The sequence below is a fragment of the Podarcis muralis genome, chromosome 2 (genome assembly GCF_964188315.1).
Source record: "Podarcis muralis chromosome 2, rPodMur119.hap1.1, whole genome shotgun sequence".
Lineage (NCBI taxonomy): Eukaryota > Metazoa > Chordata > Lepidosauria > Squamata > Lacertidae > Podarcis > Podarcis muralis.
In genome coordinates, this window is record NC_135656.1 from 125996763 (window position 1) to 126009016 (window position 12254).

Below are 12254 nucleotides of genomic sequence, written 5' to 3' on the forward strand. Positions count from 1 at the left end.
CACACACACCTCTGGCTCTCGTTTGGAGGAGGAGTGAGAGGCGGAGGCTCTTTACTTCTAGAAAGGCGTTTCCCTGGCACCTCCTTTCCTCCCAGGAGCTCCTCCTTCCACAACCCTGCCAGGCTGGCCGCTTGCCTTTCACCCCCTTTCCAGCACTGCGTGGTTTAGTGTGGCAGCACCTGCCCTTTGGAACTCCCCGCCACTTGCAATAAAGTGCGTGCCTCTTCTAGACTCTTTTCAGGCACTTGCTAAAAGCATTATTGTTTAGGCAAGCATACCCAGATGCTCAGGAAGCTGAAGTAATTTTAATCTGTTTTAATATTTTAGCTTTTCTCTGTTTTAAAGTAGGCTTGTTAATTTTGATTTTACAGCTGTGGTGTTGTTGTTTCTTTGTTTTTTTTGTATTGGTAAACAACTTTACAGGTTTTTAAAAATAAATTTTAATAAATAAATAATCAATATAAATAAAACAACACAAGCCAAAACACAATGCATCCTGTAGATTTAAGTAACTTTCCACAGTGGCCTACTTGTTATCAGAGGCCCAGAATCCACATTCCTTTGTAAGAAAATATGAAATAAAGTCAAAACATTTTTGCAGGCAAAAGAAAAAATGTATTATTGGGGAGGTGACAGGAGGTGACCTTGTTATGCAATTACACGGGATGCAGGAAATGCATGGGCGCCCCTGTTCAGATCATTCCTGATGGGAACTGTTAACGGAAATCCGAGGGCTCTCTTGGACAAATGAAGACACCAACCAGAGCAATTCAGAGCAAAACAGCAGCCAGTAGGCTCGGTCTTTATTAAAGAAAAGACTGTCGCGACAGGACTCCCACCGCCCACGAAGTGATGCAAGATGGAAGCCCCGAACAAAGGGAGACCCTGACTTTTATTAGTTACTAATCCCCTTAGCTACACCCTCAGAATTACATCATATTTACATCATGATTATATTAAAAACAGGAGGAGTCAGGGGAGGGATTGGGCAGGTAACCCAAGTATCTCAACACCCGGTCAGTGTCCCTCTCCCCCCATCCTGTGAGTCCTTTTGGAAGACAAAGGGCAAAGGCGCAGTTTCCTGCCCCCTGGGGGAATCCGGTCACAGTCCCTTTTGTTTTTGCAGAAGGAGAATACACTATCATATGCAGTCCTGTGTCCTTGGCGGTTTTCTGTCTGAGCCCATCAAGCCGGGTATCAGGGTAGGCAGGTCAGCTGGGAGGAGGCGCTGAGTACGTGCTTGCTCGGTTGGGGGATTATGGCTGGCCGGTGGCAGGCCACCCCCCTTTGGTAATCCATGTAATTTGGAGTAGAATAAAAGTGGTCCGATGAAAATCCGATGTACGGCTGATTTGTGGTGAATATTTAAAGGAAAGGGACCCTGAAGTTCAAAATACTCCCAAGTTCTGGAAACAATGTTGCAACATCTTGATTAAATCAGTCACGGTCAGTTGAATTCGGAAACATTGTATTAGCAAGCTGTCAAAGTGGGGAAGAAGCAGAAGCCGGCGGCAGTACCTGCGCAGCCACCGCTAGAGGCGCTGTTCGGTAACGCTGATTGCTTGAAACGGCAGCCGGCTGACCCAGAGTTCGGGCGCCCGGTCTACCCATGATAAAGATAGGCGAAAAGGGTTCCAGTAGAGCTGTCAAAACTAGCGCGCTTCCTTATTTACGGAAGGCTTTTAGGAAATGGCCCTCTAAAGGGACATTGCCAGGGTCGGGGAGGGGAGGTGTGTGCGTGTGAGTGTGGTGCTTGTGCATTATACATTTTGGGGGGGGTCTCCGGCCACAGGGCAGACCCCCAAGTCAGGGAGCAGAGGGTCCTCCCTCGTCCTCCCTGCCAAGCCAGGGAGGGGGCCAGTTCGCAGGAGATATGCAGCCTTTGGGATCCAGGCACTGCTTCCTTTTGGGGGGAGGGGGCTTTGGGTCAAGGAAAAGTGGGGAGGCAAAGAAACCCCCTTCAGGTTTGGAGATAAGTCACTTTTGTGAACAGAGGCTGCAGCCAGACTTCCTTGGGATCCAGATGCTGCCTTCCTTTGGGGGGAGGGGGATTTGGGTCAATAAAATAAACCCCCTTCAAATTGAGGGAAATGTCACATTTGTGAACAGAGGATGTAGACAGACGAGAACATTCCCACATGGGGGGAGCACAGGGAGAAGAAAAGCCCGTCTGCATCTTCACAACTGGACCACTTTCTCTGTCCCAGATGCAACAACACATGTCTCTCCCCTATTCAGGCTAAACAAGTAGACAAACTAATGTGAAAGCAAATTTCAGGTGTATCCTCAGGAAATGCTAAAGCAAGGATAGAAGACTCCTTCTCCCAACCTTTTCGGACAAATGAGGAGGGATTATCAGTCATTGGGTGGCTTGTACTACTACTAACAGAGGACATGGAACACATAAAATCCTTTCTGGCTCACTGTAATAAAATTCTTACCATCCTGATAGATGCTTGTAAAACCTTCTGGAAAAATCCAAGCTGAGCGTCTGTAGGTTTTGATCCAGAAGAAATGGAAATTGGTGCTGTCTCAAAAGAGGCTAGTTCTCTCATGCTACCCTCAGCCTTTGGGAATCTTGTCACAGGAGGAGCGAGAAGCTCCCCTCTGGAGTTCATAAAGGGTAGATATTCCCGGTGCCCTTAATCCTGCTGTTCCGCCAGGGAAGCGGGGCTGCGTCCAAAGCACTGAATGGTGCAAGTACTCAGGGAAGGGAGCAGAGAGCGAGGGAAGCATTAGGCCCCCATTTCTAGAAAGGGGAACATCGGCCTGAAGGGGAGCAGCTGCATTTGGGCAAGCGGAGCTGAAGAAAAGCTGGGCCTGTCCTGCTGCGCTTCAGGCCCTGACAGCCTCCAAGTCCAAGTGTAAGTTGACTTCTCCCCTCCATTCACCGAGCGAGGAGGGCCGTACCGGAGTTGACATTGCCACGGAGGCCAGAAAGAGCAGAGGCCATGTTGGGTCAGGGCAACAGGTCCTTCTATGTTTGGAGCGGGAGGAAGGGCCGGCGGCCAAATTTTGTGCCTGTCTGTTATACACACATACATCTCAATAATAATAATAATAATAATAATAATAATAATAATAATAATAATAATAATAATAATAATAATAATTTATTATCTATACCCCGCCCATCTGGTTGGGCTTCCCCAGCCACTCTAAACTTCCCTGAACTTCCCTTCAGATGTCTTCTAAAAGTCTGGTAGTTGTTGATCTCTTTGGCATCCACAGGGCGGGCGCCACTACTGAGAAGGCCCTCTGCCTGGTTCCCTGTAGCCTCACTTCTCGCAATGAGGGAACCGCCAGAAGGCCCTCGGCGCTGGACCTCAGTGTCCGGGCAGAAGAATGGGGGTGGAGACGCTCCTCCAGATATACTGGACTGAGGCCGTTTAGGGCTCTATCTATATCTATCTATCTATCTATCTATCTACAGATAGGTAGCCGTGTTGGTCTGCCATAGTCAAAACAAAAAAAATTCCTTCCAGTAGCACCTTAAAGACCAACTAAGTCAGTTCTTGGTATGAGCTTTCGTGTGCATGCACACTTCTTCAGATACACAGATACACACTTCTTCAGATACAAAGTGTGTATCTGAAGAAGTGTGCATGCACACGAAAGCTCATACCAAGAACTGACTTAGTTGGTCTTTAAGGTGCTACTGGAAGGAATTTTTTTTGTTTTATCTATCTATCTATCTATCTATCTATCTATCTATCTATCTATCATCTATCTCTACCTAACTACCTACCTACATAGATATATACACACACCCCTGGCTCTCGTTTGGAGGAGGAGTGAGAGACGGAGGCACTTTACTGGCAGAATGGCATTTCCCTGGCACCTCCTTTCCTCCCAGGAGCTCCTCCTTCCACAACAACCCTGCCAGGCTGGCCTCTTGCATGTCGCCCCCTTTCCAGCAGGCGAAGCTGCAGGGGCCACTCACTTCCTGGCCCTCCAAAAATGGAGGAGGCCTTGGACCCTGGATGAGCCTCAGAGGAGCCTGGAGGGGGGCAGAGAGGGCCTCTCCCCCCTTCCCAGACTTGTCCTCCATCCATTTATTACTACTGTTTATTAAACTTAGGCCCCTCAGGGCTCTGGCACCCGGCACACTTATTTCAAAGGATCTCAAACCCTAAAATGGATTGACAGGTAACTGACAGACGGAGATGATCTCTAGAGATGCCCCCCTTGGTTGGGCCTGTGATGGACAGCAGAGCCAGGCCAGTCAGCAGACTTAGTCCCTCAGAAATTTCCTGGAACCTCACTCTGATTGGCTGCCATTCCAGAGGGGGCAGAGCCAGCCCTTTTGGCGGGAAAATGCAAGGCGCCTTTTCTGAGGGATGGTCTGAGGGGGGAGCTTGGAGGGGAAGGTGGGGAGGAGAGGGAGAGGAGTCAGGCGGGAGTTCAAGGGGAGAAGCTGGGGGGGGAGGGAAGGGAGACCCCCAAGAAGGAGGGCTGAGGGGGCCCCCCTGGGTGTGGGGGGCGGACTGAGAGGGGGGAGGGGAGGGAGACCCCCAAGAAGGAGGGCTGAGGGGGCCCCCTGGGTGTGGGGGGCGGACTGAGAAGGGGGAGTGGAGGGAGACCCCAAGAAGGAGGGATGGGGGGCCCCCTGGGTGTGGGGGGCGGACTGAGGGGGGGAGCGGAGGGAGACCCCCAAGAAGGAGGGCTGAGGGGGCCCCCTGGGTGTGGGGGGCGGACTGAGAGGGGGGAGCGGAGGGAGACCCCCAAGAAGGAGGGCTGAGGGGGCCCCCTGGGTGTGGGGGGCAGACTGAGAGGGGGGAGCAGAGGGAGACCCCCAAGAAGGAGGGATGAGGGGACCCCCTGGGTGTGGGGGGCGGACTGAGGGGGGGGGGCGGAGGGAGACCCCCAAGAAGGAGGGATGAGGGGGCCCGCTGGGTGTGGGGGGCGGACTGAGAGGGGGGCGGAGGGAGACCCCCAAGAAGGAGGGCTGAGGGGGCCCCCTGGGTGTGGGGGGCGGGCTGAGGGGGGGAGCGGAGGGAGACCCCCAAGAAGCAGGGCTGAGGGGGCCCCCTGGGTGTGGGGGGCGGACTGAGAGGGGGGAGTGGAGGGAGACCCCAAGAAGGAGGGATGGGGGGCCCCCTGGGTGTGGGGGGCGGACTGAGGGGGGGAGCGGAGGGAGACCCCCAAGAAGGAGGGCTGAGGGGGCCCCCTGGGTGTGGGGGGCAGACTGAGAGGGGGGAGCAGAGGGAGACCCCCAAGAAGGAGGGATGAGGGGACCCCCTGGGTGTGGGGGGCGGACTGAGGGGGGGGGGCGGAGGGAGACCCCCAAGAAGGAGGGATGAGGGGGCCCGCTGGGTGTGGGGGGCGGACTGAGAGGGGGGCGGAGGGAGACCCCCAAGAAGGAGGGCTGAGGGGGCCCCCTGGGTGTGGGGGGCGGGCTGAGGGGGGGAGCGGAGGGAGACCCCCAAGAAGCAGGGCTGAGGGGGCCCCCTGGGTGTGGGGGGCAGACTGAGGGGGGGAGGGAAGGGAGACCCCCAAGAAGGAGGGCTGAGGGGGCTCCCTGGGTGTGGGGGAGGGGCAGACTGAGAGGGGGGAGCGGAGGGAGACCCCCAAGAAGGAGGGCTGAGGGGACCCCCTGGGTGTGGGGGGCGGACTGAGAGGGGGGAGCAGAGGGAGACCCCCAAGAAGGAGGGCTGAGGGGAACCCCTGGGTGTGGGGGCCAGACTGAGAGGGGGGAGGGGAGGGAGACCCCCAAGAAGGAGGGCTGAGGGGACCCCCTGGGTGTGGGGGGCGGAGGGAGACCCCCAAGAAGGAGGGCTGAGGGGACCCCCTGGGTGTGGGGGGCGGACTGAGGGGGGGAGGGGAGGGAGACCCCCAAGAAGGAGGGCTGAGGGGACCCCCTGGGTGTGGGGGGCGGACTGAGAGGGGGGGCGGAGGGAGACCCCCAAGAAGGAGGGCTGAGGGGACCCCCTGGGTGTGGGGGGCGGACTGAGGGGGGGAGGGAGGGAGACCCCCAAGAAGGAGGGCTGAGGTGATCCCCTGGGTGTGGGGGGCGGACTGAGAGGGGGGAGGGGAGGGAGACCCCCAAGAAGGAGGGCTGAGGGGAACCCCTGGGTGTGGGGGCGGACTGAGAGGGGGGAGCAGAGGGAGACCCCCAAGAAGGAGGGCTGAGGGGAACCCCTGGGTGTGGGGGGCGGACTGAGGGGGGGAGGGGAGGGAGACCCCCAAGAAGGAGGGCTGAGGGGACCCCCTGGGTGTGGGGGGCGGACTGAGAGGGGGGAGCGGAGGGAGACCCCCAAGAAGGAGGGCTGAGGGGACCCCCTGGGTGTATGACTGAGAGGGGGGAGCGGAGGGAGACCCCCAAGAAGGAGGGCTGAGGGGACCCCCTGGGTGTGGGGGGCGGACTGAGAGGGGGGAGGGGAGGGAGACCCCCAAGAAGGAGGGCTGAGGGGCCCCCCTGGGTGTGGGGGGCGGACTGAGAGGGGAGCGGAGGGAGACCCCCAAGAAGGAGGGCTGAGGGGACCCCCTGGGTGTGTGGGGTGGACTGAGGGGGGGGCGGAGGGAGACCCCCAAGAAGGAGGGCTGAGGGGACCCCCCTGGGTGTGGGGGGCGGACTGAGGGGGGAGCGGGGGAGACCCCCAAGAAGGAGGGCTGAGGGGACCCCCCTGGGTGTGGGGGGCGGACTGAAAGGGGGGAGCGGAGGGAGACCCCCAAGAAGGAGGGCTGAGGGGACCCCCCTGGGTGTGGGGGGCGGACTGAGGGGGGAGCGGAGGGAGACCCCCCAAGAAGGAGGGCTGAGGGGACCCCTGGGTGTGGGGGGGCGGACTGAGAGGGGGGAGCAGAGGGAGACCCCCAAGAAGGAGGGCTGAGGGGACCCCCTGGGTGTGGGGGGCAGACTGAGGGGGGGGGAGGGAAGGGAGACCCCCAAGAAGGAGGGCTGAGGGGACCCCCTGGGTGTGGGGGGCGGACTGAGAGGGGGGAGCGGAGGGAGACCCCCCAAGAAGGAGGGCTGAGGGGACCCCTGGGTGTGGGGGCGGACTGAGGTGGGGAGCAGAGGGAGACCCCCAAGAAGGAGGGCTGAGGGGTCCCCCTGGGTGTGGGGGGGCGGACTGAGAGGGGGGAGCGGAGGGAGACCCCCCAAGAAGGAGGGCTGAGGGGACCCCTGGGTGTGGGGGGGCGGACTGAGAGGGGGGAGCAGAGGGAGACCCCCAAGAAGGAGGGCTGAGGGGACCCCCTGGGTGTGGGGGGCAGACTGAGGGGGGGGGAGGGAAGGGAGACCCCCAAGAAGGAGGGCTGAGGGGGCCCCCTGGGTGTGGGGGGCGGACTGAGAGGGGGGGCAGAGGGAGACCCCCAAGAAGGAGGGCTGAGGGGACCCCCCTGGGTGTGGGGGGCGGACTGAGGGGGGAGCGGGGGAGACCCCCAAGAAGGAGGGCTGAGGGGACCCCCTGGGTGTGGGGGGTGGAGTGAGAGGGGGCGGAGGGAGACCCCAAGAAGGAGGGCTGAGGGGGCCCCCTGGGTGTGGGGGGCGGACTGGGAGGGGGGAAAGGGCCCCCCAAGTCTGACTCCGCCAGAGCCTGGAAGAAGCCCAGCTCGGCCTGCCAGCCTCCACGTCCCAGGGAAGGAGGCGTCTCCCCGATTCAGTGGGGCTGCCCCAGGGAAGATGGGGAGCTGGAGGGAAGACTTGGAAGGGTCTCCCTTGGGGGGGATCTGGGACTCCTCTTCCTCCCTGGCGCCGAGTCGGGCTCCCAGGGGGGCTCCGGGGGGCAGAGGGTGGGGGGGGCTGGGATGGCAAGGGTTAAGAGGAGCAGAGCTGGAGTCCTAGAGAGGACGGGAAGTGAAGGCGGAGTGGAGATCCCCCCTCCCTCCCTGCTTTCTTCTCTCTCCTGGACTCGGGTGAGTCTCCTCTCTCCTCCCCCTGAGGGTGCCATGGGGAGAAGGGGGTCCCAGGGGGGCAGGGAGGGGGCATGGGGGTCCCTGCTCAGGTCATGCGAGGTGGGGGGAGACCCCCAAGTCGGGGAGCAGAGGGTCCTCCTTTGTCCTCTCTGCCAGACCAGGGAGGGGCCAGTTCGCAGGAAATATACAGCTCTGTTCTTCCTTGGGATCCAGATGCCGCCTTCATTTGGGTCCATACTTAACCTGAAACTGTTCTTAACCTGAAGCACCACTTTAGCTAATGGGGCCTCCTGCTGCCACTGTGCCGCTGGAGCACAATTTCTGTTCTCACCCTGAAGCAAAGTTCTTAACCTGAAGCACTATTTCTGGGTTCACGGAGTCTGTAACCTGAAGCGTATGGAACCCGAGGTACCACTGTACATGTCCTGTAGGTGCCTGCATGCTGGGTTCTTTGTATGCAGAGCCCAGTTCACAATCTTTGAGCTCTCTCATTGCAAGCCAGGCAGATGTTGTGGCCATATTTGCCTCTTGCATGGGGACCAAATCTTTCGGGAAGCTTTTCATCTCCAATTGGTAGGAAAGAGGGTTCATTAACCTGCTGGTGGGAGGAGGTGGCTTTTCAGCCCATAAATTCAACTCATGCTGGAATATCTGGTGGGCTGGATCTGGAGCACAAAGGGTCAAGTTCTGCTTGCATCAGCCCTTGTGTTCCTTCTTCAAACTCATTAGGCAGGAACGTCAGAGGTCCAATCTGGAGAATATTTCATTCTGGGCGTCTTGTGGCAGAGCACAGAAGACATGCAATCAATTCTTTTCAGTTCTGTCATGTAGGTCCTTCCCTAGATTCCTCAAGTGCAAGGACCCAGGGCTGTCTGAGTTATGGGGTTCCTTAGGGTCCAGATCAGCTGGCTAGTCAGGATTGTCACCTGCAGAGTATATGTCAACTAAAGGACAATAGTCTGCCTTGGATTGAGGACTTTTTGGAGGTGTTGCTGAATGTGGAAGCAGAGGAGCTGGTGATGCCACATTTCGGAATAATATTGAGAGTAATACACTGTTGGAAAACTTGCCCCCCTCGGGAGAGGATGGCCTCTCTACCTGCTCCCGGGGCTTGTTTACTGGTGATCTACTCTGGCTGACTTCCCCGAAGTCCAGGAAGATCTTGATAGGTGACATCTCCCAGCCAATAAGATACACACACCCTTCTTCCTTGCATACCAGCAGGAGAAAGAAGATAGTCAGAAAGTCTTTTACATCTTGTTTATTTCTGACTGCACAACTCTACAAAAAAATGTCCGATCTGTTCAGTCTCCTCCGAGCAAGAGACTCAGACTTCCTTCACATACGCAACAGGAAGGTCTCATATTACACACAGAACAAAGCCTTGTAAATCCTGTGAACTTCCGGGAACATTCTTTCCCACAGCTGCCACATCTTGTGATGTAAATACCGAGCTGCCAGTTTGCAGCTGCGTTATACTCATATTCCAACATACACCACTCCTCCATAGATATTCTCTGTGCTTATACACTATATTCACAAACCTTACACTCCTCTTGTGAGAAGATACCTAAAGGCTTAGGGTAGCTTGAGAGAAGTAGCTTATTTTGAGACAGAACCCATTTCCAATTCTTGTTTATCAAAACCCTCTTCCTGGTTGGTTTGGCTTTGGCTTCTGACAGGAGAGCAGAGCATTTGATAACCTTGCATATCGTTTCATATTGATATAAGGATCTGGTGTGCAGATTCCAGTACAGTGGTACCTCGGGTTACATACGCTTCAGGTTATATACGTTTCAGTTTACAGACTCTGCTAACCTAGAAATAGTACCTCGGGTTAAGAACTTTGCTTCAGGATGAGAACAGAAATTGTGCTCTGGTGGTGCGGCGGCAGCGGGAGGCCCTATTAGCTAAAGTGGCGCTTCAGGTTAAGAACAGTTTCAGGTTAAGAACGGACATCTGAGAACGAATTAGTGTTCTGTCTGGACCCAGAGCATGAGCTACTCTTAAGTAAGTTAAAAAGTATTTTCAAGTCAACTTTTTAATATTGCACTATTTTTAAAATTTTTAACATTTTTGCTCTTCTTTGTACTTTTAGACCTCCTTTTCCCATGTGGACGAATCAAACCTCCCTTATTGATCTATTTTTAATGGTAGGGAAAGAGATATTGTTGTATTATCTGGTTCCACAGACTCTGCCAGATTTTTTCCAGAAGGTTTTACAAGTACCTATCAGGATGGTAAGAATTTTATTACATTCAGCCAAAAAGGATTTTAAGTGTTCCATGTAATCTGTTAGTACTACAAGCCACCAAAGGCTGATAATCCCTCTTTTGTCCCAGAAGTTTGGGAGTAGCAGTCTTTTATACTTGCTTTAATTTTGAATTTTGCTTTCAGATTAGTTCCTCTACCTGTTTAGCCTGAATTTGGCCTTGAGTCGCTTGAGCTCCTGGTCTCAGTGCCAGAGATGACTTAGCAGTTGAGCTGCCTGGGCCCCAAACCTCTTTCTGGTCATCCTTGGAGCTGCTGAGAGATCCTAGAAGGTCAGTAATAGGATCTGGCTCCTGCTGTTTCTTAGCCACCTCCTCATTTTCCTTATTCACGTAAAATTGAGTAATTTTTGCTTGTGGTTTCTTCAGAGAAGCTCTCTTTGGAGGAGGGTCTGTGGCACTCGGGGAGAGAACATGCATTTTGTAACTACTCTGGGTCAACGCTATCTCTCCCCTTAATTCCTCATCAAGTTTCCTTATACCAGAAATACCATATGCCTTATACCATTTTCTGAAATTCTGTGATCATCCTTGCTGTGATTTATTTAATGGAAACTGAGACAGGTTTTCCAGGTGAAGCTTTTTCCAAACACTCCCCTGGATGAAATATCTCATGGGAATTGAGAATGGAGCTGCGAAGGAAGCTTTTCCGACATTTCAAGCACTAATTTCTTCCCCCCTTTGGTTCTTTCATGTGAAGTGAGGCTCTCCTTGTGAACGAAGAGCTTTCCTTGATGGGAAGTGGACTGGGAGCTCCGACTAAAGTTCTCTCCACACTCTGAATATTTATATGGTTTCTCCATTGTGTGGATTTTTCTTGTTGTCTCCTTCCTTCTTCCTCCTTTCCAATTCACCACCTACAACCTACAATCTACTGTTATATGGCAGTATTATTATTATTATGTTTAGGCTGAGGAAGAAATTGAGAAGCTCCCCTCTGGAGTTCATAAAGGGTAGATATTCCCGGTGCCCTTAATCCTGCTCTTCCGCCAGGGAAGCGGGGCTGCGTCCAAAGCACTGAATGGTGCAAGTACTCAGGGAAGGGAGCAGAGAGCGAGGGAAGCATTAGCCCCCATTTCTAGAAAGGGGAACATCGGCCTGAAGGGGAGCAGCTGCTTTTGGGCAAGCGGAGCTGGAGAAAAGCTGGGCCTGTCCTGCTGCGCTTCAGTCCCTGACAGCCTCCAAGTCCAAGTGTAAGTTGACTTCTCCCCTCCATTCACCGAGCGAGGAGGGCCGTCCCGGAGTTGACATTGCCACGGAGGCCAGAAAGAGCAGAGGCCATGTTGGGTCAGGGCAACCGGTCCTTCTATGTTTGGAGCGGGAGGAAGGGCCGGCGGCCAAATTTTGTGCCTGTCTGTTATACACACATACATCTCAATAATAATAATAAGAATAATTTATTATCTATACCCCGCCCATCTGGTTGGGCTTCCACAGCCACTCTGGGCGGCTTCCCAAAAAATATTAAAATACTGCAAATACATCAAACATTAAAAACTTCCCTGAACTTCCCTTCAGATGTCTTCTGAATGTCAGGTAGTTGTTTATCGCTTTGACATCTGATGGGAGGGCGTTCCACAGGACGGGAGCCACTACCGAGAAGGCCCTCTGCCTGGTTCCCTGTAACTTGGCTTCTCGCAGGGAGGGAACTGCCAGAAGGCCCTCGGCCCTGGACCTCAGTGTCTGGGCAGAAGAATGGGGGTGGAGACGCTCCTTCAGATATACTGGACTGAGGCCGTTTAGGGCTCTATCTATCTATCTATATCTATCTATCTATCTATCTATCTATCTATCTATCTATCTATCTATCTATCATCTATCTCTACCTACCTACCTACCTACCAAGATATATATACACACCCCTGGCTCTCGTTTGGAGGAGGAGTGAGAGACGGAGGCACTTTACTGACAGAATGGCATTTCCCTGGCACCTCCTTTCCTCCCAGGAGCTCCTCCTTCCACAACAACCCTGCCAGGCTGGCCTCTTGCATGTCGCCCCCTTTCCAGCAGGCGAAGCTGCAGGGACCACTCCCTTCCTGGCCCCCCAAAATGGAGGCGGCTTTGGACCCTGGATGAACCTGAGAGGAGCCTGGAGGGGGGCAGGGAGGGGTCTCTCACCCCTTCCCAGAC

General features: G+C 54.9%; 1 long non-coding RNA gene across 1 annotated transcript; it reads left to right on the forward strand.

The window, feature by feature from the left end:
* The first annotated feature begins 7906 nt into the window (after window positions 1-7906).
* LOC144326689 (uncharacterized) lies at window positions 7907-10928 on the forward strand. Its single transcript, XR_013391661.1, has 2 exons — window positions 7907-10397; window positions 10825-10928. It is a non-coding gene; the product is annotated as an uncharacterized LOC144326689 (long non-coding RNA).
* Window positions 10929-12254: the final 1326 nt, after the last annotated feature.